Below are 27,801 nucleotides of genomic sequence, written 5' to 3'. Positions count from 1 at the left end.
TCTAGTGCCTACTTTGCCCCAGCTGACAATCTGATCTTGGGCCATAGGAATAACATCTGTATCTGAATGTCTGTACCTATTTGATGTAAAGTCTAGACAAATAATGAAGTCCTTCACCACTCTAAAATTTTGATTTGACCACCAACTTTCAAGAAGATGACAATGCATACATCTCTACATTATACCCACTGTTTTTGCAGCATGCAGTTCACTTTTTCTTCTTTGTTTTCTTTAGATTTTATAAAATCAATTTTTCATGGTCCCAGAATGCCTAAATCACTATTACAGAATTCCCCATGAAGAGCTATCTTGCTCCTTTTTGGCTACTATTATTGAGAGAAAGTATTATGCAATCTCAAGGCAGCTCACTTCATTTTCAGTTAATACAAATTTTCAGAAATATTTCTGATGTGAATTCAGAAATAAATGTTGATATACATCTATGTTCCTGAAACTTTCTATTTTCATCTGTAAGACAGCACAATGGAGACCTACACATTTTTCTGTCTGACCCATAAGCTAGATCTTACAATGCTGGAAAAATTGATCACATTCGTGTAAGTCTTCTCCCGTCTCTAGCTAATTATCTTTTAGCATTTTTTATTAAATTTTTACACTTTAAATGGGTAAATTACAGGGTATGCATTATATCTGAAAAAAATTTAAAGAACTTTAGAAATGTAAGATATTTTAATGGCTGTTTCTCTATAGTGAAAAACTGACAGCAACTTTAGTATTTCCTTGAGTTACAAAACTCAGAGGGCCATTTTTCCCATGAGGAACTACATTTATAATTCTGCTACAGATTATAACTACAATCTTGTTTGATTTTACTATATCTGATGGTATGGACAGCAATCTTGAAGATAACAAGAGGCATTATGGTAGCCGCTGTTGATTTCATATTATTTTGTTTTGAAATTCTGTGTCACTTTCACTGTTTTGTTTTGATTGACTTTATTCTGTTTTGTTTGGTTTTATTCTATTTAAAATATGCTTTCATTCTTCTGTTTTGCTTGATTTTATTCTGTTTTGTTTTGCTTGATTTTATTATGTCTGATCATATGGATAGCCTATTTTGAAGAAAACAAGAGACGTTATGGTATCCTATTATCTTGTTTTGAAGTCCTATGTTATTTTTGTTGTTCTGTTCTGATTAGCTTTATTCTGTTTTGTTTTATTTTAATCTCTTTAATATAAAAACTTTTTAAAAAAGATTATATCTACAATCCACAATCTGGGCAAACAATGTATATAAACCACACCCAGAGATTAGGGTATAAAGATGCTTGTGATCTCATTACAAAAGGATATACCCATAGAAATCTAAAACAGTCACTGGAAATTTTTCCTATATGTACCAACTTCAATGAGCAGCTGGCATTTATACAGATTCTTATTTTAAAACTTCAGCAATTAATTTGCTATGAATTTTTAAAGGTGACCAAGTACTACAAATATACATTGCAGTTTAGCAAATATTCATTAAACAGATATTATACAAACCACTATGTTGCAGAGCCTAGAAATATAAAGATGAATTAAGTCCAATTCTAGTCCAGAGAAGTCCTACTTAAGAGCAAAGGGAAAAGACAGGAGGCATAAAGAGGAATATGAGACAAGACAAGAAATGCACAAAGAAAGACAAAGAAGAGTGGAATAGATAATTTAAAAATCCTCCCTTGACAAAAACAAAACAAAACACAGAAAGCATTCAGAATAAAATACAGTAAATATCCTTTTAAAGACATAGCTAAGTGTTCAGCAAAACAAAAACTTTTCAAGGGCCAAAATAGGAAAAATGAAGCAAAAAACAGAAGAATAAGCAAATGGTCTGAAGTTAATTCTGTGGATAAGTGGAGGTGCAGGCCTGGTCTTTATAATGGGCCTCACAGGTTAAGAAAAATCAAAAAAGGGGTATCACAGCAGTTAAGGAGTTTGGCCTTTCAACGTAGGCGATAGAGAGTTATAGCAGGATATAAAATAGGAAAGCAACATGACTAAATTTCCTTTTTAGAAATGTTAGTCTGGAGGCAGTATAGTTACTGGATTTCAGAGAACCCAAAATCTCATGTATTATTCCTTTACGGCCCCCGCTGTCCCAGAGGAACACTGTGGCAATGGCTGCTGTCCTTGGCAACCCTCCGAATCTCCTAGACCAAGTACTTGATCTTCGGCTCCCACTCTTCCTCCCAGAACCTTGAACTGCACTGGATTAATCGTGCTGAGTTGAAGGGAGACTCTGACCTCTCACCCAAACAGAAGGCCTCAAGCAGGCTCCAATCACTATGCTCTTGTGCTTCTCCTGGCATTCTCCCTACAACTTCAACAACTAGGTTGAAGTTACAGCTTCACTAAGTAGAACAGAACCAAACAGGATAAAACAGAATGACTCCACTCAAACCAAAACTGTGAAAGATATATAGGACTTCAAAATAAGATAGTGCCCTGCAGACGCCTGGACTGACGCCATCTGCTGGCTCTCGGCCCAGGACTGTGTACACCACTGTGCCATGCTTCTCACACATCCTGTAGATGACCGGACTGACATCACCAGCACACCCCTTAGTCCAGGACCACCTACACTGCCATGCACCTGGTGTACACCTGGACACAGGACACCTGAAGGCCCCTCAGAGACACTCCCTACCTCCTGGACTTAATACTGCTGTTGATCTTCCACCCTTTCGCCCAGAATCTTGGATTACTGTGGATTAACCATGCTAGCTTGATGACAGACTCAGTAACTGCCTCACGCAGTTACTGCTGAGGATCTCAGCAGGTTCCAGTCAGTGTGGTGAGTATGCTCCTAAAATAGAAGTGTACAGTGGGTAAAAAGGGCCAGTAGTAAAGATCCCTCCAACTAAGACCTTGGTGAGCTTGGCAGATATGTGGGTGACTCCTTCTTACACACAGAGAATATCAGGTAGGGTGAGGAGTGTGCCAATGGGGACTCTCCCAACTTGGGGAAAATCAAAAGGGCTTATGAGACACAGAGGCACACAATACAGACACAGTGGGCCTCAGCCAACACAAGCACTGTGGACAGGGAGATTTGATGACCTGGAATAACCTGAAGATAAAGTAACAGCAGAAAATAAAAGTTGACCTACATCAATACTACTGGGCTTATCAGCCCAGGAAGAATATAGGACTAAACCGTCAGGCCCTGCAGGGGGAAGTCAGGTAACTGGCCCACCTCTTCATTGCGGGGCTCACCAATAGGACAAACATCAGTCTTATAGTAGGACCCCAAGGCACACACTACCAAGAGTTGACACTAGTGGGATTGAAGGACCAAATATTATCCCGAAAGGGGAAAATGGCAAAATGAAAAAGCAAAATGCAGTCTCAAACATCTAGTCCACCAGAAGCAAGTACAGGAGACATTGAAATAGAGGACTTCAAAAGTAACACAGCAGAAATCTCTGAAGAGATAACAAGTGAAATAAAAAAAAAAAACTCCATGAGGCTGTAGAGGAAATCAAATTAGAAATACTCTCTCACGTAAAGACAAAAATAACCACCTTAGTAGAGGTGTTGCTCAGCACACTAAAGAAGAAATAGATAAAAAAAAGTACAGGAGCATGGGAGACTGATTGAAACTTTGAATGCAAAATATAGAAAACAAGCATAATTCATGAAACAAACTCAGAGAAACATCCAAGAAACAAAAAATTCTACTGAAAGCTGGCAAGACCATTTAAATGAAGCTGAGGATAGGATTTCGGACTTTGAGGACAGGATTGCAATTAGCGATCATGAAAGGATAGAACTTTTAAAAATAACGAAGTAGCATGAAATGACAATCCAGCAACTTCAAGATGATGCCAAGAGAAACAATATAAGATTAATAGTCATCAGTGAAGATCAGGAATCAATGCAAATGACATCAGTAAACTGTTCACAGAAGTAATAGCAGAAAACTTCCCAAACATGGGGGAAAAATCTGATATGCACATAAGTGAGGCATATAGAATGCCAAACAGTCACAACCAACATAATCCTACACCCAGACATATAATAATTAAGATTCCAGACACACAACATAAAAACAGACTACTAAAAGCTATTAGAGAAAAGACACAACTCACCTATCAAGGAAAGCCCATTACAATCATGGCAGACTTTTCAGCACAAACCCTTAAGTCAAGATGAGTTTGGAGTGATTATTTCAATCCCTGAAAGAAAACAACTTTCAACCCAGGTTGATGTACCCAGAAAAACTTTCATTCAAATTTAATGGAGAAACAAGATACTTCCATAACAAAGAACAAGTGAAGAAATTCATGTCCACCAAACCAACCCTAGAAAGAGTATTGAAAGACATACTAGATAGAGATATGACCATGATCTCCAGAACAACAACAGAAAGAAACCACCAGGTAGGACAAGCATTTAAAGAAGGGGGAAAAGCAGAAAGCAAACAACTGGAACATAACATGGCAAAATCGAGCCAGTACATATCAGATATACCCATAAATGTAAGTCACCTCAATTCACCCATCAAAAGAAACAGGTTGACAGATGGATCAAGAAACATGATTCCACAATGTGCTGTATACAAGAAACACATCTGATCCAAGAGGAAACTCATAGATTAAAAGTCAAAGGATGGAGACTGTGGTCCTTCCAGGGGGAGAACCACCAGTGTCTCCTGAGAGCCACGCCATGTCGGAACTTAGGACCCTGGGAAACCAAGGGAGCAGCTCACCTCTCTGATAAGCGGCTAAGGTGTGGCAGATTGAGACCCTTCCAGGGGGAGAACCACCAGTGTCTCCTGAGAGCCATGCCATGTTGCAACTTAGGACGCTGGGAAACCAAGCCACCAGCCTGCTTCTCTAAGCAATAGTGAACCTACTGCTGCACGGCCTAGAGTCAAACATCCCACTTCCCTACACTCCTTCCCCATCCCCCTGCTAGCAAATGGGAACCAGAAATCTTAGCATCTCTTGGGAGGTTGACCAGAGCAAATAAGGGGGATTTCCTTCTACCATCCCTTTGAAGGCAATTATTTTTATTATTGTTTTGCTTTATTCTGGTTAATGCTACTGCTCTAGTCAATATTCTGTTTTGATAAGTTCTATAATGTTCTGTATTTCATTTTATTTTGATACACGTGGTTGAAAGAACAACTATTGTAAAGATAATGAAATATACTGTGATACCTATTACTGTTATCCCGGTAACCTGCTGTGAAGTTTTGTACCAATTTTATCACACGGTCTCATTTGGCTTTATTCTGTCTTGTTCTGTTGTATTTTACTACTTTCAAAAGAAAAGAAGGAAAAAAATCTCATATTGACATCTCTGTTAACTGAATAATCTTCAGTCACAGAAAATAGTGTATTATTTTATATTTATTCAATTATTCTAAAGTTTTCTAATACATATTTCTACTGTATTGCAAGAGAAACTTTCTAAGGATAAATGCAACAATAAATATTTTAAAATAAAATGTACAGGTCTAATTAAGCAGTATTCATTGCCTATATTACCTCGTACAACATAAGGTAAGGGGAGAGCTTCAGAGAAAGGGTCAGCCTTACCTTTAAGATATTCTGATAATAATATTTGCCTGACTTACTTATGAAAATAAAAATATCTTTTATGTTTAAATTAAATTCAATAATTTATCCTATGCAACCAATTTCTTGTATTACTATCTGAATAGACAGAAATCACATGCTAGGTCAAATGTGCTTGTAGTTAAATTGTACTGTGTTTGTACTTCCAAAAATGTGTTTGAATTTCATAGGTCTTGTCTTTTTTCCAAAGAATCAACTTCAGCCAATACTTCTGGTCATGACAAATCTTTTAAAGCAAATAAAAATGAAGTAAAAGTTAAAAAAAAAAAGTCAAAGGATAGAAAACAGTACTCCATGCCATAGGAACCCAGAAAAATGCAGGGGTAACTATTCTATTTGCAGACAATATGAACTTCAAATCTAAAAATTATTAAAAGAGATAAAGAAGATCTCTATATACTTTTTAGATGAAAAATTCAAGAGGAAGAACTAACAATTGCAAATATATATACACCAAATACAGGAGCACCCCACTATATATGACAAATACTAGTGGGCATGAAAATACAAACACAAATAGGGGACCTTCACACCCCATGACACAAAGAGATAGATGAACTAGAAAAAAAGTCAGCAAAGAAATAATAGAACTGAATCACACCTGTGAGCAATTGGACTTACTAGGTGTTTACAGAGTATTCCTCAACCACATCAGAATTTACATTCTTCTCAGCTGCGCATGGAACACTCTCCAAAATAGACCATATTTTATCCTATAAAACATTCTTAAGTAAATGCAAAGTTATTGAAATTATTCCATGGATAATATCTGACCATAGCACACTGAAATTGGAAATTAATGACAAAAGAAATTGCAAAACCAGCATAAATACATGGAAATTAAATAACAACCTTCTGAGCAACCAGTGAGCTACAGATGAAATTAAAGAACAATTCAATGAAAATGTGAAAACAACATACTGTAACCTGTAGGATGCAATGAAAGCAGTCTTAAAGAGAGAAACATATAGCAATAAATTGTCATATCTAGAAAACAGAATGAGCACAAATAAACAACTTAATACTTCATCTCAAGCTTCTAGAAAAAGAAGAGCAAGTTAAACCCAAAGCTCATAGAAGAGAAGAAATTTTACAGATTAGAGCGGAAATCAATGCAATTGAAACTAAAAAAAAAATACAAATAATTAATGAATCAAAAAGCTGGCTTATTTGAGAATAAACAAAACTGACAAATTTCTAACCTTATCAAGAAAAAGAAAGAAAGAATCCAAATTCACGCAATAAGAACTGAGAAAAGGAAATTACTACAGATCCATGGAAATTCAAAAGATCATGAATTCCTACTTTGCAAATCTCTACTCACAGAGAATGGAAAACACAGAGGAAATGCACAGATTTCTAGAAACTTGTGAACTACCAAAGCTCAACCAAGAAGATATAGCAATTTTGAATAACCCAATACAAATGGCAAATAAACACATGAAAAAATGTTCACCATCACTGGTCATTCAAGAAATGCAAATTTTGGGGCTGGGGATTTAGCTCAGCAGCATAAGCGCCTGCCTTACAAGCGTGTGGTCGTGAGTTCGATCCCTGGTACCGGTAAAAATACAAAGAAAAAAAAAAGAAATGCAAATTAACAGCATTGAGATTTCATCTCACTCCAGAAAGAATGACTACCATCAAGAAATCAACTGATAATAAATGTTGGTGAGGCTGCAGGGAAAAAGGAAAATTGCTCCACTGTTGGTAAATGTGTAGACTGGTGCAGCCACTATGAAAATCAGTATGGAAATTTCTCAGAAGATTAGAATTGGAAGTTCCATTCAATACAGCTATTCCCCTCCTAGGTATTTTCCCAGAAAAACTGAAAAGGTCGTATCACAGTGATATATGTGCACCCATGTCCATACCACACAATTTGAAATAGTTAAATCTTAGAAACAACCAAATGCCTATCAATTACAGAGTGGATGAAAAAGATGTGATATTTTTATACAATGGAATATTACTCAGCTACAAAAAAGATGATCTTGAGGCCTTCATAGGTAAATGGAGACAACTTGAAACTATCCTCATAAGTGAAATAAGAATCATATTTTAAATATCACATTGTATCTCTAGTGTAAAAAGTAATAAGAACTGTAGGAGTAATAAAACCCAAAATGTGTAACTGCTATTGTAAAAAAGAGAGAAAAAGAAAGTGCTCTAAAGGAAATAACTACACGTATGTTTAAGTGTGTAGGACTGATAACCATATTACTAAGTTTTTGTTGAACTGTTGAACAGAACTGTTTGCAGTCTCACTGTTTGAATGTCCACTCTGAATGCTTTAATTTTGTAATTTGAACAACCGTTTCTAAGAGGACAATATGTAATTTATCAACTAGTGATTTATTACTGTTTATTTTTTTAAATTCTGTATTATTTCTACTCTTTTTATATTATGCTATATTATGCTTTTTTTCTCTTTAAATAAAATTTTTAAAAATCTCATGTATTCAAGGTGGGGCATTTGGAAGGTAATTGCATCATGGAAACACTATACCATTGTTGATGAGTACCTAACTCAACAGTTAGAAAGTGAAGCCTAGTTGGAAGACCTGATCACTGAGGGTACGCCTTTGGGTCTGTCTGTCTCTGTCTCTGTCTCTCTCCCTCTCCTTCCCCACCTCACACCCTCCACACTGTCTCTCATAGATTCTCATAGACTCATAGAATAAACACTTTGCTCTTCCTTTGAGAGTCTTGGTATTGTTCCTGTGTGGGAGAGTGAATATTCAGTTACTATCTGTAACAATTAATTATGCATATAGTATCCTGATTTTGTATTTTGATTTATAACTATATTTCAACTTTTATAATATTTAGCCACAATAGCCAGTTTCACTTAATAGCCAACTCACTTAAAAAAAAAAAAAAAGTCAAGATTTGTTGTGGAAACCTTCTCTCAATTATCAAAGAAACAAATAACTGCAATTTTCTTCTAAAGATATGTCAGTTTAAATTAAATCTTATTGTATTCATTTCCAAAGATGATGATGTAGCTTAATCACTCTATCATTTATGATTTGCATTTATAAAAGATCACTATGAATCCTTCACGATTACTGTCAGGTCCGACCTGAGAAGACCTTCTTAATAAACATGGTGACCTTTATAAACATCAGGAATCCTCAGCAAACAAGAATTGACGACCATAAAGAAATTTACAATTGGACCCACAGTCTCCCTGATGCTGGAAGACCAGCACATACACAACTGTGTTGATCATTTTCAGCTCTGACCTCAAACATTCCATCCAGATTCATTAGGATCAGCACCCCCAACTCCATACCCTCTACACACAGCTTCCCATCCATGTATTCACTGGTATCACTCTGATTTCAGCCTGCCTGATTGTAGATGGAATTAAATCTAGTCCTTCCACAGTCTCAGTCTATGGGTATTTCCTCACGGGCCGTTAATTAACAACTACTAAATTCTTTCCATTGCTAAAGACTACAAATATGAGATCTGAGAAAATGGGCAATTTGAGACTTCCTAACCAGTTTGGGGACCTTGCACAAAGAGCACCATGTCTGTGGAAACACAGGGTAATACAGTTGCAACATAAATTAAAGAAGCTTTTCCATTATTCAAAGCATTCAAGTTCAATTTATAACAGTTGTAAAGTATTAATAATTGTGTTTTATTTAATTTGTCAAACAAGATTTTCTCAGTGAAAATGCTTAGGTTTCCCATCCCCTCCCAGGAGAATAAATTTGAGGTACCTGGTTGCTGGTTTTTAATTCACTCATGAAATAAACATGAAGAAGTCAGGCTTATTTGGTATTTGGTATGTGTTCATAATATTATATAATTTATATATACACACATACAAATATATGCACATAAATATATGTGTATGTACAGCCTGTTTCTTCAACCAGGATTATAAATTCCACAAGAGTAGAAAATATAAATAACTTGTGGGTTATCATCAATGCCAAAGGGAGTACCCATTATGTAGTCCTTAATGAAATCTTTCTTGATTAATTTAGCTTCTCTTCTCTAAGCACAAGACACTTTAGAAGAAGATAAATCATAGCATAATATTGTGAACAAGATTTGCAATGGGAAAAATGGGAATCTATAACTGAAGGAGTCTAAAAGTACGAAGTTCCAGAAGGAGACATACAACTAACATCATTATGAACACAGTGGTCATTTCACTGAAGTTTTTTTTACAAACATGTTTCTCAGAAAGCCTACTCTCTAGACCAGTGTTTTTACCTCAATCTCCCTTCTTTCACAGGATTCTTTTTCCCAACAGATTTTGCTTTTCTTTAGAACTGTGTGCTGCATAAGCTGATAATTCTCCTCCATGATTTAGCTATTATGAATTGTGGTGCTATAAACATGGGTATGCATATATCACTGTAATATGACATCTTGAACTCTTTTGGGAAGAAAATGTAAAAGGGGAATACCTGGAGCAAATGAAATTTTAGTTTTTTGAGCCATTACCATTCTGGTTTCCCTAGTGAGTGTACAGTACATTCTCACCAACAGGGTAGAAAAATACCCCACCACAACCCCAGCCTCGCCAGCATATTATTTGATTTTTGATGATAGCCGTTCTTTCTGTCATAAGATGGAATCTCAGTTGATTTAATTTGCATTCCTCTAATGGACAAACAGAACATTTCTCGTGTACTTACTGGCCATTTGTATTTCTTTTTCTGTGTCTTTATGTCAACTGCCTTAAAAAAAAACCATAGCTATTTATTCAGCTCATGGATCTGGAGGCTAGGAAGTCCAAGATCAAGGGGCCACCTCTGGTGAAGGCCTTCTTGCTGTGTCATCACACAGAAGAAATGCAAGTAACTACCAAGACAGAGACCGGTTTTATGAATAATCCCACTATAATTGGTCATTAATCCACTCATGAGGGTAGAACTCTAGTGAGTTAAATCTTTTGTTTTGGAGGGTATACTTGCTTTTTAAATTGAATTGAATCTGATTTCTAGACCGTATTGGAAACCAGCAAATATGGGGAAGGGGCAATGGAACACAACTAAGATCTATCCTATTTTGTTTTCACACTTGCATTTTTGTGTATTTTTGTGAATGCTGGATCCTGCCCCGCTTTCCCATTTGATATTGTCAATCCATAATTTCCATCCTAGGGCTGTTATGAGTTCAGCAGCTCCAATTTCTACGTTCCTTTGTGTGCACTAAGTCATGGCTTTCCCTGCCTACCTTTTAGCCCATGGGTTTGTGAAGTACCCCACTACTGGATACCCCTCTGTCTACACACCCCAGACTGTGGCAACCAGGTAGGCCCGTCATATTGGTGCTCATCACCATAGAAGGGGAAAGCAAACAGACCACTGAGTTCTATGCTGGACATAGGCAGCACGGCTGGACATAGGACACCGCCAGCACTTTCAGACCCCACCCCCCTGAAAGCTACATAATACAAGCTTGGTTTCTAACTATGGAGGATGAGGCCCCTGCGTCCTCGGCCTGAAGGGGTAGGTACTTTTAGCTCACATCCGCTTGCTACTGTCTCTTGTGGCTATTTTCCACCCAGTCATTATAACAGGATAACAGCACAAATTCTAAAATGTTCTGTATTTGCTCTGTGGCTCAGTTTTAAACAATTAACCCCTTCCTAAAAATGGCTCCTGATTAAATCCTCTCATTCTGGCAGTGTTTCTCTCCAACTCTGGCCCACCTTGTGGAAGGAGTGACTTTGAGACTTTTGTAGTTTACAATAGCCGCTGGGTCTCCTTGCCAGTGTAGTCTGTCATTTCTCCCTGGAGCTACTGGTTCCAGGCTTTCTAAGGCCCTTTCTGGGCTTCCTGTGTCAGCAGAGACAAGTCCTCCTCCCTGGGAGCGCTTCGTTCTTTCCCTGCATTGTGCTCCCATTTCTCCAGCTTCTCTGTAGTTTCTAGTTTTCTTATAAGCTATCTCCCAATTCTTGGAGAACTGCTTCTTTTTATCTCTTCATAAAGTTGTTGTTTTCTGAGTGTCTTGGTTTCAGGTCCCAGAAGGTACATTTTGCTATTGGTCTCTACTCTGCCACTGTGCTTACATTTTAATGATATATTCTGCCCCAAAATCCATTAAGGACAATGGAAGTAAATGCAACTATCTCCCCCTGCCCTTCAGAAGATAAGAATTAAGTGATACTTTCTCAATTAATCTCTGATTATGCCCATGACTTATTTTTAGAGAAATAGGTTTTATATAGCTTAAATTTTGTTACACCCATTTTCTTATTTATTCTAATTTCTGTAACTGGAATCCTCTCCTTCCCCCAGTTTCTGCCTCCACAAATTCAACTTAAATTTATGGACTATCTCAAGTGAAAGGTTCTTCATACAGTCTTTAGCGAACCTCATAACCCTAATATTATCTTTCCCTATAGTGATATGGAGCTTTTATTCTGCATTATACTATGTGTACATTTGTTCTATTCACTATCCCCTTTAAAACTATTTACAGGAATTAGCACACAAACATATAAATTAGGTAGGGAATACATGATCTAAGGTTTATTTGCAGGTATCCTGTGAAGCTTTTGAGACAGGGTCTCACTTTGTAGTTGAGGCTGGTCCTGGCCCTGAACTCACTCTGCAGTCCAGGATGGCCTCCAACTCACAGAGAGCCTTCTGCCTCAGCCTTCTGAGTGCCCAGGTTACAGGCATACTCCCCCACGCCTGGCAATTAAGCATTTTTTTTTTATCAAGTGATGTGAAACAGAGAAATCTGGTCTGTATACAGATAACAAAGAGGCTAGATGGGCAAACAAAAGAAGAGCCCGGGGAGAATGGACATTCCTCAGCCTGTGCTCACTTTCCCCTTGTGCACTAGTCCCGATCTTTCTAAGGCCCAGCTGCTGCCTTGTTCTGGGGTCTGACAACCTCTATATCCTTACAATAAACATTTCTTTCTGCTAAGACTAACTCCATGTTTTTTCACACACCTATACTCTACCAATATAATTAAGACAAAAATATTTTACTGAGTCACAGAATTTTCACTTGTACCAGCGTGCTGGAATTCTGCTAATGTTTATCAAACTCCTACTATGCATAAGTCATTTAACATCAGTGTGTAGAAATCTAAGAGTTTCATTTTCTAATTATTTAACATGTTTTTAATCACAGAAAAATATTTTATGCCATACACATTTAAACACATTATGTCTACAATGTAAATCCAAAGCCTATACTTCCTGTTTAATGTTGCAGTTAATACTTACTCAGTGTGTGGCTGATGAACGTTCATCAATAGTCTGGAATGAGTTAATTTACAGGTGGAAAAGAATAGCTCACCGGGTAGGAACTGCAATCTCAGTTAAAAAAAAATTCTTAAATGCCTTTAGCAAGGTCTCACTTTCCCTCTACATCTGTCTTCTTGGAGACTTTGGAGAAGCAGTCTGGGCCACAGACTTACTTGGGTGAGATTTCAATCCACCTAAAATGACATGGTTATGAAGGTTTCTACAGTAGGCAGATAAGAAAGGAGATAGATGTTCATCAGCCTGACACCTGCACTAACCTTGGAAGACAAAGTGCCACTCAAACTCACTATCGGGAGGTTCTCTGAAGAAAGCAACGTAGCCCGTAGAAGGCTCTAACTCCAACACTACATACTGATACATACAAATGCACATACACAAATACACATAGACAGAGCCATCTCTCTATGTCCTAGAGATTTAGACCGGCAACTTGTCTAATGTGTACAAGCTCTTTCTGTGGGCAGAAGGACGGCTGCTGTGTGCCCACATGGGTACATGGATAAACTGTGTTTTGCCAGCTTCAGAAAAACTATGCCAAAATATTCCTCCCAAACAAAAGATTTCAGTTGTTCTTGTTTTCCTTTAACAATAGGATGACAAACTGTTTTATACATGTGTTTGACTTTTGTATGCAATCATGGCAAGCCCCATGAGTTCCTGTGCTCCAGGAGCTGCAGAAAGGTCTTTGAATGACATATACATTGCACTCAGATATAAAAAGTCATCTTAAAGTACAGAAGAAAAGATCTATGGTAGCAGGGACCTGGCTTGACCTTGTGGTCTATGCATAAACAGGAATTAGATGGCTAAAGCAGCCAAAAAAGAAATGTTACACTGCCAAAAACATTCATGGTAACAAAGTAAACAACCACCACAAAGTCCAAGCCTCAGTTCTTCAAGATTTTGGTCACTTGACTCTTCATTACTCCATACAAAGGTAGATACAGGCATAAAAGCAATTAGCAGGTAGCTTCTGCCAGAGCCTGAGGTCTCTCTCTACCTACAGAATTGGGTAAGTAAGAACAGCAACTGCAAATGTACCATTTCATCACTAAGTCATTTGACATTTCTGATACCTCCTGAAGAGACAGCTAGTGACTTAAAGGAAACCATACACACCTCAATGTCTACCTTTTTGTTATGTCATGTTTTGGTTCTGTTTTTGAGACAGGCTCTCACTATATAGTTCACACTGGCCTCAAACTCACAGCAATCTTCCTGCCTCAGCTTCCCAAATGCTGGGATTACAGGTGAGAGCCACCAACCTCGCACTATCTACACTTTTTACATTCATTTAATGCCTTTAAAATTCATGTATCAAAATAACTATACATATACATTAGACAAAATTAGACAAAGTAACCTGTTTCCAACATTTACAATTTTCATGCAAAATGAACCTTTACTAAAAAATTACCTCTTAAGTTTCTAAACTTAACTATTTGCTATTTATAATAAAAGTATCTTACTAGACATGTTTATCAGGACACTAGTCAAACATTTTAAAAATGACATTATCCTTCCAGGTTCCCAAATTAAGGACAGTACCATCAGAAACTATTTATGCTGAGTGTTACATAATTTCTGCATCAAAGCCAATCAAACATCCCCACATACATACACCTCCCTCACACCAATATGTTGTAGTTCTAAGCCCTGGTAATGATCAAAACTGGTTAAAGATAGGGATTTAGCTCAGTGGTAAAAGCGCTGCCTGGCAAGCTCTAGGTTTTAAGTTCGATCCCCAGTATCCCCCAAAAGAAAAAAAAAGTGGTTAGGAAATTAGTGTGCTAATGACCTGTAAAAATATAAAGCCACAATTTCTTGTTCAGAATTTTCCATGTATATAAATAACCTCAAGGTCTTGTTAAAATACAGATTCTGATTCAGTAGTTCTGGGGTAAGGCCTGAGATTATGGAATCCCAACAAGCTGCCTGATGCTGATGTTGCTGGTTCAGGGACCCCAATTTCAGTATCAAGGGTACTTACCATGACCTTTCTTGGGAATCTAAAGTACTGCACTCTCTGGTATGGAATTCCATCACATCATAATCAAAAGAAAGAAAGAGATTACATCCCAGAGGGCAGGCAGCTGGAAGATAGTGAATTCACACTCTGTGCCCTTCTATTACATCCCTGATGGGGGGCTGGCTGGAAGGCAGTGAGTTCACACTCTGCACCCCTCCTTAACATCCCCAAGGGTGGGCCGGCTAGAAAACAGTGAGTTCCAGCTCTATGCCCCTCCATTATTACATCCTGGAGCGTGGGGCTGGGTGGAAGGCAGTGAGCTCATGATCCAGGCCTCCTCCACTGCATCTCACATGGGGAGTCCAAGGAAGACAGTGAGTTCACATTCCGGGCCTCCTCCATTAGCACACTGGATGGCAGGGCCCACTGGTAGAGTGTAAGACTGATGGGAACCCCAAGATCCAGGACAACAGCCTGGTACACAGATGCACATACATCTTTGGAAGGCAAAGTAATTAGTGGGCCAGTAATGTGGAAAAGTCTAAAGCAGCAGTGACAAGACAGCTATTGGACTCTGAAGAACTCCACCAACGGAAGACCAGTACCAGCCTCCATATCCAAAGGCCAAGATTGGCTCCACTTCCACACATCTCTGGGATGTAACATGGACATTATCTCAGAACTTTAAACACTAGGACAAGGTAGGTTCTTGGGATATCTATAGAAAACCAACTCCATCTGGAGAACATCCCTGAGGAAAGGAATCTCTTTTTCTCCTTGAGAGAGGCCTCAATGCTAGTGGTAGTGCTATATATCATGGGAAGTTGGCAGGCATCAACATAGAAGACAAGACGAAAGAAAAAGCAAGTGGAAAATGACATGACGCAGAGGCAGGTGTAGCGCCAGATCCCTAGGCCACCCAGGACCGGCCTGGAACTCCACAAGACGGATGAAGTTGGAAGTCAAACACTGGAACTTTCTGAAATGATAACAATAGAAATGAAAAAAAAAAAAAAACAAGTGGAAAAGGCTACAGAGAAAATGATCTCTCAGGTACAAAAAAAAATGATGTTTAAAATCAAAGATAATAAGAGAAGACACAAATAAAAGAATAGATGAGCTTAGAAAAAGATGGAAACAAAAATGGAAGGAGAGAAATGGAATACATGAAACAGATTCAAACAGAGATCCAGGAGACTGAAAGGAAAGGATACAGTTTCAGACCTTGAAGACAGAATTCAGCTAGTGATCATGAAAAGAAACAAATTTCAAAAATAACAAGAGACCACGAGATATCAATCCAACAGCTACAAGATGAAGCAAAGAAAAGGAACACAAGGTTGATTGGGGTCAATGTGAAATCTGGCGACAGCACGAATATCACAACAATCATAAATATATATGCACCCAATATAGGAGCACCCAACTACATAAGACAGTTATTGGCAGACATGGAAAATCAAATGAGCAGTAACACAGTTTTAAAGGGAGACCTCAATACCCTACTGTTACAGAAAAATAGATTAACTAGACAGAAAAGTAACAAAGAAATATCAGCTGAACCACACCTGTGAACAAATGGACTTAATAGGAAGAAGCCACACCTGAGGCTAAATGATGTGCCCCAAGGCCCCACTGCCACTGAGGGAGCACCACTGAACCACTGCCCCATGCCTCCCCACCACTCCAGGAAGCCCAGATTGGGGGAACTCAGGTGCTGTGGCCAATCCACTACATCCAGGGATTGGCAGCAATGCAGGAAACACCCAGGATGCAGCAATGGAACACAGGAAATGTCAAGGTGAAGGAGCAAAATACAATCTCAGACCTCCAGCCTACTTCAGGAGACAAGGATTTAGTACAAATTAGAAGTCATGTGTCTGAAAGATAACAACTGAAGCAAAGAAGCAACTTAGTTCTTGTATTGTTTGGTTACTTTTACATGCCTATGTCTGATGTTGGAACAGCTATTTTGAAGGTAACAAGTTATATTATGATAGCCACTGCTGATTTCCTATGATCTTGTTTTAAAGTCCTGTATCATTGTCATTATTTTGTTTTGATTAGCTTTATTCTGTTTTATTTTGTCTAGTTTTATTCTCTTTAAAATAAAAGGAAGAGGGAGGGAGGGAAGAAAGAAGGACTGTTAAAAAATATAGGCAAATCTTCTGAAGAATGCAAGGAAAAAGCAAATTTGGGGTTCTTGGTCCCTATTTTGACTTATACCACCACAATTCTTCTTCCCTCAATATTGGCTGGGCATCCTGACTCCTTGAAAGACAGATGAAGATTGTTACCAAGATTCACCAGTATCCAAGATACAAAGGTGTTATCTTTCGTTATCTATTTGAAACTACCAAAGAGAGGTCAGCCCTGGGGTGGTTTCAAGCTTGCTACAGAGACATCCATACAACTATCTTTGGATTTAGAAATACATCTAAACAACCCTAAATTGCAAAGATTTCCACAACATATAAATAGATAATCCTGTCCGAGTTTAATCAAACTATTCTGAGTAAGCAATTCCCTTTTTTGCTGGCTTTCCTCTTTCTGATTTAATTTAGAACATTTAAAATTAACTCTCTGAACTACATGCCCCACCCCCAACTCTAAATCTAGCAGCAGCAGGAACCCTGTGTTAAGAGCACATTCGAAAGTCTTTCCTTCTAAAGGATGGAGCACAAAAGGAAAAAGGTTAAACTGTACTCAGTACAGCTGAAATCTAATCATTGTGACTGCATCTGATAACTCTTTAATCATAATCTTGCATCCCAAACACACTGCCACCTAGCAGCAGGTGGAATCCACAATACTAGAAATTAGTATACATTAAACCACCATAGATGCATTACCAATAAAGCAGCACAACACTGAAAATACAATATAGTTCCCCTTGGTTCACATTTTAAATTACGAACTGTTGACAAGTTGTTCCTCTAACCTAAAAATGATTTCTACATTACTCATTTTTGTGACTTCACACTGGACTGATTAAGCTTACTTGCACTGGCTCTTTCAGAGATGGTTTTCTGTTTTGGTTTTTTTTTTTTTGTCCTGGGGATTGAATCCAGGACACCAACCCAAGCTCTTCTGCAACAGAAAATAACAACCATCAATGAGATACCATGTGCAGAGGTGGTAACTCCCAAGGCAAATGTGAACTACTAAGAGATTTCCTTCTGCACATAAGATTATTCTTTTCCACCTCTAGAAGAAGCTACTACCTGGAAAGAATACTGGTTTCCGAATTTCTTTCCATTCAAGGGCCTAGACATGAGAAGTAACTCCTGCAGTTAGACACAAAATAGTTCTTTTAGCCTCCACATGCCAAGCTGGAGAACCCACCTCTGGGTCCTGGAAGCTAGTCACACAATTCTGAGAGGCTTTCTCCTAAAGATGGGAGCACACAGAAAGCCTGTGGATAGCAAAAGTGCTAGAGGATGCACATCCCCCCCCCTAATGTATAGGCATAAAGGAGTATCTTAAACATGGAAAACACTAAGACCATGACCTCTTTAACTAGCCTACTTACTTCTTATTTTTGCTAATTCCCTCAGCGCCTCTGGATTCCAGGCCTCTTACAGATGATTTGAAGTTCCTGTTGAAGTGGAAATAAACTGATAGAATTGTTGTGCCTGGTTCTTTTAGATTATTGCTGTAATAAATTCAAATAAAATTTATTCTCAAGGCATGTATGAATAACATAAATAAGTACTATAATTTCAGAAATAGATATGATTTTAGGTCTCATGACACACAGCATATTTTGCAAATTACTATTACTTCGTACTTATTCTCTAGTGAGACAGACTATAACTAAAGGAAAGATGATTATGTTGTTATTTCCTTCAGCAATGATACTTGAGCCACCTATACCAGAAGCATGAGTTTTAAAATGCAGATTCCAGGGCCACACCTCAAGAAAGCTTAAATCACAGATTCCAAAGAGGCCCAGAAATCCACACTTCAAACCATGCTTCTGAGTTCTTTAATGTCTCCAAACTACAAACTGCAGAACTTTTTTCTTTTTTTAAATTTTTTGGTACTACGGATTGAATGCAGAGCCTCACTATATGCTAGGTAAGTCATAGAACCCCAATCTGTATATATTTTGTTTGTTTGTATTGCTGAGATGTAGTCTCACTAAGTTATCAAGACCTCGAGCTTGTGATCCTCTTGCCGCAGCCTCTAAATTAGCTGGGATTATAGGAGTGCACCACCTTGCCCAATCTTGTAATTGACTTTTATGGAAATCGCTGTATCACATTCCATGGTAGGAACCAGCCACTTGGCATCACTGTCCCTTCTTTGCAGGTACTCTTCACTCTTGGGTACATCCACCTCCCTGGAACACAAGATGTAACCACAAACAACATCCAGTTGCTCATGCACTGGCATGTAAATACTTGAAAGAATACTCCAATTATAGTGTGAGAATATGTAGTCTACTGAGAGATAAAAATACATCAGCTGAAAGGCAAAAAGGAAGTTTGCAAGCTACAGTGTGAGAAGTCAAAAGAAGAGTTCTCAGAAGTATTCAGGAATACTAATCACAGAAAGTCAAATAGAATGACTGTGGGTTTTTGCATGATCTTAAAGAATGTACTTCTGGTGAACAGATTTGGTAAACAACAGAAATGAAAACGTACTGAAAGAGTCCCAGTGAAGTCAGGGTAAGAAAATGAAGATTTCATTTAACAGATTATTCTTTAATAGGAAAAAGGAAAGAAAGACATTGACCTTGGAATTACATGTAGTATTTGTAGTAATTACATGTAGAGTTGCACTTAATGTTTCATCAGTTCTTCTGGGGACTACTTAGACCTACAACAGGGTACCACAGTGTGTGCCTACATGAATCAGCTAATTAGAAAAGCTGAGTCAGAAGTTTGCTGTGAGGCAGGAAGACCTCACAGAAATGAAAGGAAACAGATTCAAGGAGATGAAAATGGTGGAACAAAAGGTTTGCCTATATTTATAATCTAGGATACTTGGAGAAAGAAAGGAATCACAGCAGTCATGGTTGGGTGATTTTCCCTCTGCTTGTCCAAGGAAAGAAAGACATAACTAAGACAAGAAGACACACATGGTGAAGGGTAAGTTTTCTGAGTCTGACACACTGGATGCACCGTTCTCAGGCCTACAGCCTGTAGAACAGCTCCAGGACACGTCAGCATGGATATCGACGTGGCTCCTCAGCTACCACAGTCCTGGTCTTCTCAGGCCCTGCCATCATTTCACCCAAATTATGAAGCAATTTATGAAATACTGTGCAGTGTAGTCTTTGGCTTTTACCTTCTCCACAACACATGTTTTTAAACTTTCCATTATTTATATTATTGTTGTGAGGGTTGAGATATACACAGATCAAAGAGATTTATTGATACATAACTTATGTACCATAAAATTCACTCTTTAAAGTGTACAATTTGGTAGTTTTTAGTGTGTGTTTCACTATCCCAAAAAGAAATCCCATACATGTCAGCAGTCATCCCCCATCGCCCTTTCCCACTAGTACTGGACAACTACTAATCTACTTGCTATCTCCATGGATTGGCCTATCCTGGACATTTCATATAAATGGAATTGAACAATATGTACTCTTTGTAACTGGCTTATTTCATTTAATATAATATTTTCAAGGTTCATCTGTGTTGAAACATATATTTCTTTTTCTTGCCAAGTATCATTCCACTGTATAAATATACTACATTGTACTTATCCATTTTTCAGTTAATGGGTATTTTCTTCTTTCTGCTTTTTCACTGTTATAATGCTGATAAAGCTTTCAAGTTAGTACCATAAATAGCAGTGAAGAATCTATCCTTTAGTTATTCCAAGTCTAGAAAACAAAATTTAAAAAAAAACTTTATTTAAAAAGAATAACCAGACAAAACAAAACTGAATAAAGCCAATCAGAACAAAACAGTGAAAGTAATATAGGACTTTAAAAAAAGGAAACAGGAAATCAACAATGGTTATCATAATACCTCTTGTTATCTTCAAAATAGCTGCCCATAACATCAGACATTATAAAATAAAACAGAATAGAATATAACCAATCAAAATGAAACAATGAAAGTGATACTGGGGGCTGGGGATTTAGCTCAGCGGCATAAGCGCCTGCCTTGCAAGCAGGCAGTCACAAGTTCGATCCCTGGTACAGATAAAAAGGAAAAAGGCACACACACACACACACACACAAAAGAAAGTGATACTCGACTTCAAAACAAGATAACAGGAAGTCAACAATGGCTTATAATATTTCTTATCTTTAACACAGCTACCCATGCCATCAGATATGATCAAATTAAATCAAACCAAACAAACAAAACAATACAGGACTTTAAAACAAGATAATATGGAATTAATAATAGCTACCACCTTCATGAGGAAATGCCCTATAGTTGTTATACTGCATATTGTTATCCTCCAAATGGATGCTCAGACCACTGGCCTTAGGACTACAAAGTCCATCAACTATTGAACACTATAAGCATTGTTTTTTTTTTAATCTCAGTAGCTATCATTCCAGCCTGTGTTTCTCCATATCAGCTGGTTGCCTACTGGGGGCAGGAAGGCTGGCAGGGTTCGGCTCTTCTTGTCTCCCAGCCCAAGGACCAACCAGCTCACAGGCAGGGGTTGGCTTCCTGTTTCTCTTCTCTGTGGCCCATGACTACTGCTCACTCACAGGCAGGGGTTGGCTTCTTGTTTCTCCTCCTCACATCCCATGACTACCCACACAATTTCTTTAAAGAAAATATCTCAATCAGTGTTTGATAAGAAAAACAGATTTAATCAATGATACACAAATGTATAAAGATTTATAAGCTTAAAATAGCTGCCTGTAGAAATCAGTTGTGGAAGAGTGTGAATGGGATGCTTGTGTGCTGCAGATCAGAAGGATTTGGTATGGAGCTCACTGCAGTGTCTGGTGCAAGTCTGTATGAGGAGGCTGATGCGTCTGTGCTAGAAACCAGCAGATAACGTCCAAGGTGAAAGTGAAGCCTGGAGTCCCTCAGAAGAAACAGAAGCGCATCTTTCTTCATTTTTTTTATTACCTTCAGGCGACAAGTGTATTGGATGGTGCCACTCACACCCAAGATGGGTCTTCTGACTTCAGTAAATTCTTGCAGCCACACTAAAAACTAAAGCTAATCTAATTTAGTCAAGTGTTTCTTACTCAATCTGACACAGTCAGTTAACTATCCCAGTAAGGGTATCAGTTGAAACTGTCAGATTTAAATGGCTGCCATAAAAAAAAAGGTGATAGATTTGGTAGCATGTTTTGTCATTTATTTCTGAGTTGAGGATTTAAAGAATTTAATACCTTTTCACCATTTATCTGTTGCCCATCAATCTTCATTTCCTGCCTATAATGCTTTGACTCTAGAACTTTTCCCCACAGCCATTCAGAAAATGAAATACTTTTTATATTTGTTAGCTTTAACAACAACAACAAAAAACTCATCATTATTACTGCCCATTAGAACTAAGGGATAAATATTTGCCACACAATTTCGTCCTACTAAGTGTAATACTACATTTTAAAATCTATGGTTATATTCTGTTTTGTAGAAAAATAATTTTGAATGTTTTCCTAAGAAATGCCATAAACTTGCAAAATGCTTTACAGGCCAAGTTCCAAAATTTATTTTTCTATTATTCAAGTTATCATAGAGCCCATCAAGGGCTTAGGAGAAGTCAATATTTATAAACATACATTAAAAGACATTAATCCTTTGATTCTAAAGCAAAAAACACAAATAGTGCCGACAAGAGGAAACAATACACTGATAGGTCAGTGGTAGAAGAGCAGACAGAAAGACAAAGCCTCATCAAAACAAGGAACAAGCTTAATTTGTATATATTCTCTACAGAAATCTTTGAATCTAGCAAAATACAGAACTGGCCTGATTTACACATGTGCCTCATAACCTGCATTTGAAGTTTTTAAGAGGTCATACTCACAGAACTCTATTAAGAACCCATTTTCTGTCTAGTATCAACTGTTAATAGATGAGCTTTATTGTTATATAAAAGACATTATCTGAGCTGTATGTACAAACGTTTTAAGGAGTCTTGTCACAGGATTATACAATCGTGGATTTTCAAGACAAAATAAAAAACACCATAGCTTCACTGAGATATAACTCGCATAACTAGAATTTCTGTCATTTCCAAACGTAGAATTCAACAATTTTTAGCCCATTTACAAGGCTAGTCTTCACTTCGAAGAAGTCTTGTGACCAGCTGCTCATCTCCCGAATTTTCCCCCAGGTGTGCTTTCTCCTTTATGCTAAGAGGTGACTACCTTGCCAGCACTGATTCTGGAGTTAGGCTATTTAGACTGGAATACCATTTCACCTTTTAAATGTATGCTTAACCACTTTGCCCCCAGGACTAGGATTAAGCCCACTGGTACCTGTCCCTGGCCTGCTTGCCTGCCTGCCTGTCCACCTAGAGCCTCGATCTTAGTAGGTCACTAAGTTGCCCAGGTGGGCTTGCTTCTCTTGCCTCAGCCTCCTGAAGTGCTGGGATTATAGGGCTGTGCCACCACATTTCCTTAAACTCAGCTTTAGTTTTTCCCATAACACAAATGAAGATATATGCAAAATAATAAATGGAAATTTTTAGAAATTCATCTAACATTCAATGACCAATATTTTTAATAAACCAACTTACTCATCTATAAAGAGCAATAATATCATATATATGATCTTTTCTCATGGCTAATATTCCAAACTTTGAAAAGGTCAGAAACATCTCTGTATCTGGCCCCTCCCAACTCCCTCTCCTCTCCACTCCTCTCTAGGAACCACCCTACCTCCAGTAACGAACCTGCTTGTGGACAGGGACCAGAGCTCAGCTGCACAGTGCCTGCCTGGCAAGCACAAAGTTCTGAGTTTGATCCTTGTAACCAAAAGTAAAAATAAAAACAAAACCCAGCCTGTATCTATTTGCATACTCCACGCTTCCCTTTGCTCCAACGTGGCAGCTCTTGCTGTTTTCTCTAAAATACCTCTAACTACTGCTGCCCCGGGCAACTCATGATCACTGGTTTTGTGGTCACATCTCTTAAAAAAAAAAAAGCTTGTCAGAGGTCCCTCCGGCCCCTCACTGGTGCATCCTACCACCAAACAGCATGATCACAACAGCCAGGAATGCTTCCCTTCAGACTTCAGGGATACAATGTCTATACTTACTGCTCCCTATGATTTTTAAACTGTGACAGAGATTTTGTCATTGGTTCTAAGAAGTAATACTGTGCCTGAAACACAAAGGTTGTTTAATAAATGTGTTTTGTTTGTTCATGGGGCACCTCAGTCATTCTCAACATTTTGGTGTCAGTACCCTTGTTCATTCTAAAAGTGATTGAGGCATCACTCAAAAATTAATACATTCCTGTACCCAAGTAACAAACTTACTGAGAGAGAAACCAGGAAAACCTTTACAACAGCATCCAGAAAAATGAAAAAATTAAGAATTAATCTAATGAAGGAAGCGAAACAGCTATACAATGAAAACTACAGTTTCTGAAAAAGAAGATCAAAGAGGATATCAGAAAATTGAAGGAAGCTATTCCACTTCTAGGCATATTCCCAGAAGAACTGAAAACATCACACTGTACCACAGTGATATATGTGCACCCATGTTTATAGCAGCACAATTTGTAATAGCTCGATCTTGGAAACAACCTAAATGCCCATCAACTGAGGCATGGATAAAAAAGATGTATTTTTCTACAATGGAGTACTACTCAGCTGTAAAGAAGGATCACACTGAGGCTTTTATTGGTAAATGGATGTGATTTGAGTCCATAGTCAGTGAAACAAATCAAACTCACATGTGTAAATACCATATTGTCTCCCTAGTGTAAGAAACTGAAAGAGTAAATAAGATACAAAATCTTCAATAAATACTATGCAAGGGCAGGAAACTGCTCAAAGAGGAAAAAAGTAACTTTGATAGGGAAAAGGAGAAAAAAAGGAAGAGAGAAGAAAAGATATAAATTTGTATGTACACACTTAAGACAGCTAAGATGATTGTGTTACTACTTCTATTAGTTCTTGGAACAAAACAGTTAACATTCATAGGATTAGAGCAATTTTGCAAGTTTACATCTGGTAATCTGAGTAACTCTTTTGAAGACAACTAGGGAAAATAACAACCTTTGTTATGTTCCTACCACTTTGTTTTGAAAACCTATATTGTCAATGTTTTGGATTCTTTGTCATTATTTGTCTCTGTTTCTTGTTTTCTTGTAATTTGTTTTGTTTTTCCCTCTAATACAGAAACAACAGATGTACACGTACAGGCTTACACATGCCTAGAATTTGTCCTAAACAGTTTACAAGAATTGATTTTACTATGTGTGATGGTATGAACAGCTACTTTGAAGAAAATGAGACATTATGGTAGCCATAGCTGATTTCTTATCATCTTATTGTGAAGTCCAGTAATGCTTTTATTCTTTGTTTTGATTGATTTTAGTTTGTTTTGTATTGTTTAATTTCAATATATTTGAAGGTATGGACAGATATTTTGAAGAGAACAAGAAACATTATGGTAGTTATTACTGACTTTTCTATTTTCTGGTTTTGAAGGCCTGTAATGCTTTCATTCTTTTGTTCTGAATGGTTTCATACTATTTTTGCCTTGTTTGAATTCACTGTTAGTGAAGATATGGACAACTATTTTGAAGAAAACAAGAGACATTATGGTAACCACTGTTGATTTCCTGTTGTCTTGCTTTGAAATTCTGTGTTGATTGCATTGTTTTGTTCTGATATGCTTTGCTATGTTCTGTTTTGTTTTGCTTTATTCTCCTGAAAGTTAAAAGATATTTCCTGTTCTTGATAAGCAGAACCAACATACTGAAAATGGCCATAGCTCCAAAACTGTTGTACAGATTTAATGCAACGCTGATCAAACTATTAATATCATATCTCACAGAACTAGTGAAAACAATTCTAAAAATTCATATGGAACCAGAAGACACCTGCAAAAGCAATATGGGTAATAAGGACAAGTCAGAAGGCATCACAATCCCTGATCTGAAATTATGCTAAAAAGCTACTGTGATAAAAGCAGCATGGTATTGGAAAAAAAACAAAACAAAAAACCAACTCAACCAGACCTGAGGATCAATGGAAGAGAACAGAAGATGCAGAAGCAACTCTAAGCAAACTCGGCTACCTTATCTTTGACAAAGGGGCCAAATACCTGAACTGGAAGAAAGACAGCCTCTTTAACAAATGAGGTGGGAAAGCTGGCTTCCCACACACTGAAAATTGAATTTAGAACAATATCACTCATTATGCAATAAGCTAAAGTTGAAATGGATCTAAGATCTAAATATTAAAACAGAAACACTAAATCTGCTGGAAGATAAACTAGATAAAACTCTTTGAAGACAGAGGTATAGGCAAAGACTTTATGAACAAAACCCCAATTGCACACAAAATATAAGCAAATCAAACAACTGGAATTATATCACATTAAAAAGGTTTTGCATAGCCCAAAACACTACCATCAGAGTAAAAGACAACCCTTCAGAGCAGTATTTTACCAGCTACTCCTCAGACAAAGGAGCTAACTACTAAAATATATAAAGAACAAAATCAGACCCCAAAATATAAAAAGCCAATCCAAAAATGGGCATCTGAAGAGAACTGGCATTCCTCAAATGAAGAAATATAAACAGCAAATAAGTATATGGAAAAATGTTCAACATCATTGGTCATTTGAGAAATGCAAATTAAAATAATAATGAGATACCATTTTATTCTATCATCAAGAAATCAACCAATAACAAATGTGGGAGAAAAAAAAGGAACCTTTCTTCATGGCTGGTAGGAATGTGAACTGGTACAATCATTAGGTTCCATTTGACTCAGCTGCTCCCCTTTTAGGTATCGTCTAGAAAAGTAAAAGGCATAATATCAGTGATATATAAATACTCAAGTTTACTGCAGTACAATTTACAATAGCTAAATCTTGAAAAAGCCTTTTAATAGATGACTGGATAAAGAAAATGTAGTGTTTAGCTAGGTATGATGGTACATGCCTATAATCCCAGCACTCAGGAGGCTGACTAAGAGGATTGCCATGAGTTCAAAGGCAGTCTGAGCTATATATCTACTTGATGGCCAGCCTGGGCTACGTAGTGAGATCCTGTTTCCTCTCCCCAAAAGAGTGGTATTTATATACAATGGAGAAGAGTAGACCTGAGTCATTTGTAGGAAAATGGATGCACCTTAAGACCATAATGTTTAAGTAAAATAAATCAGATATACAAATTTAAATGTCACATTGTTTCTCTTGTATGAGAAAGCCAAAGCACAAACAATGAGTATAATGGAGAGATATTGGGAAGTAGAAATAACTTCAAATGACAAGGGGAACACAGGAAGGAGGAGGGGGAAGAGAAGAAAGGAAGGGAAAAATGGGAACTAAGTTCTGCAAATGTGGAAGGGGAAGAAGGATTGAAGGAAGGGAAGAAACGTGGGGAAGGGAGATATACTATATACAGGTATAAATTTCCTATGGGGAATGTGATCAATATGTATTACAAATATGTACTAGTAAAAAAGGTTAAATAAAAATGACTGAAGGCTTCAAAGATCTTTGATTTATGTGGATTACATATGTGACACGCTAATATTTACAATATGAAAATGTTAAACTGAGAATTTACAAAGCATGTATTAATTCAAGCAAAATAATAAAGGTTAGTAACTCTTAGCATTTTTATGAAAATACCCATGGCTCCAGGAACTCTCTGAATAGATTTTAGGGACCCTCGAGGGCCTTAGACCATAATGGTATAGTGGAGAATTTTTGTCTCTTAAATCATAAAATACATTTTCATTCATGTGCAAGATTAAGGCATTTAAGGAAGGTGATGGGCAAAATGAAAAGATATGAAAAGCTGGAGGAGGATACATCCTTAACCACTGCTAGAGAAAACTGCAGTTATAGAG

At 37.5% G+C, this 27,801-nt stretch overlaps 1 protein-coding gene across 10 annotated transcripts in view; it reads right to left on the bottom strand.

Moving 5' to 3' along the window:
- The window catches only part of Frmd5 (FERM domain containing 5), a 332,781-nt gene that overhangs the window by 182,481 nt on the left and 122,499 nt on the right, over positions 1–27,801 (bottom strand). Inside the window, exon 2 of one of the 10 annotated variants that reach the window (XM_063250149.1) lies at positions 26,656–26,737. The exons of the other annotated variants lie outside the window; for them this stretch is intronic. The gene's annotated coding sequence lies outside the window, so the exon portion shown is untranslated. The remainder of the gene's footprint in view (positions 1–26,655; positions 26,738–27,801) is intronic. 10 annotated transcript variants of the gene reach the window in all.

This window comes from Cavia porcellus, unplaced genomic scaffold (genome assembly GCF_034190915.1).
Source record: "Cavia porcellus strain 051 isolate PalLab524CR breed Dunkin Hartley unplaced genomic scaffold, mCavPor4.1 scaffold_6, whole genome shotgun sequence".
In the NCBI taxonomy this organism is placed as follows: Eukaryota; Metazoa; Chordata; class Mammalia; order Rodentia; family Caviidae; genus Cavia; species Cavia porcellus.
Note: the sequence above shows the minus strand (reverse complement) of the source record. Positions and strands in the feature narration are given on the sequence as shown.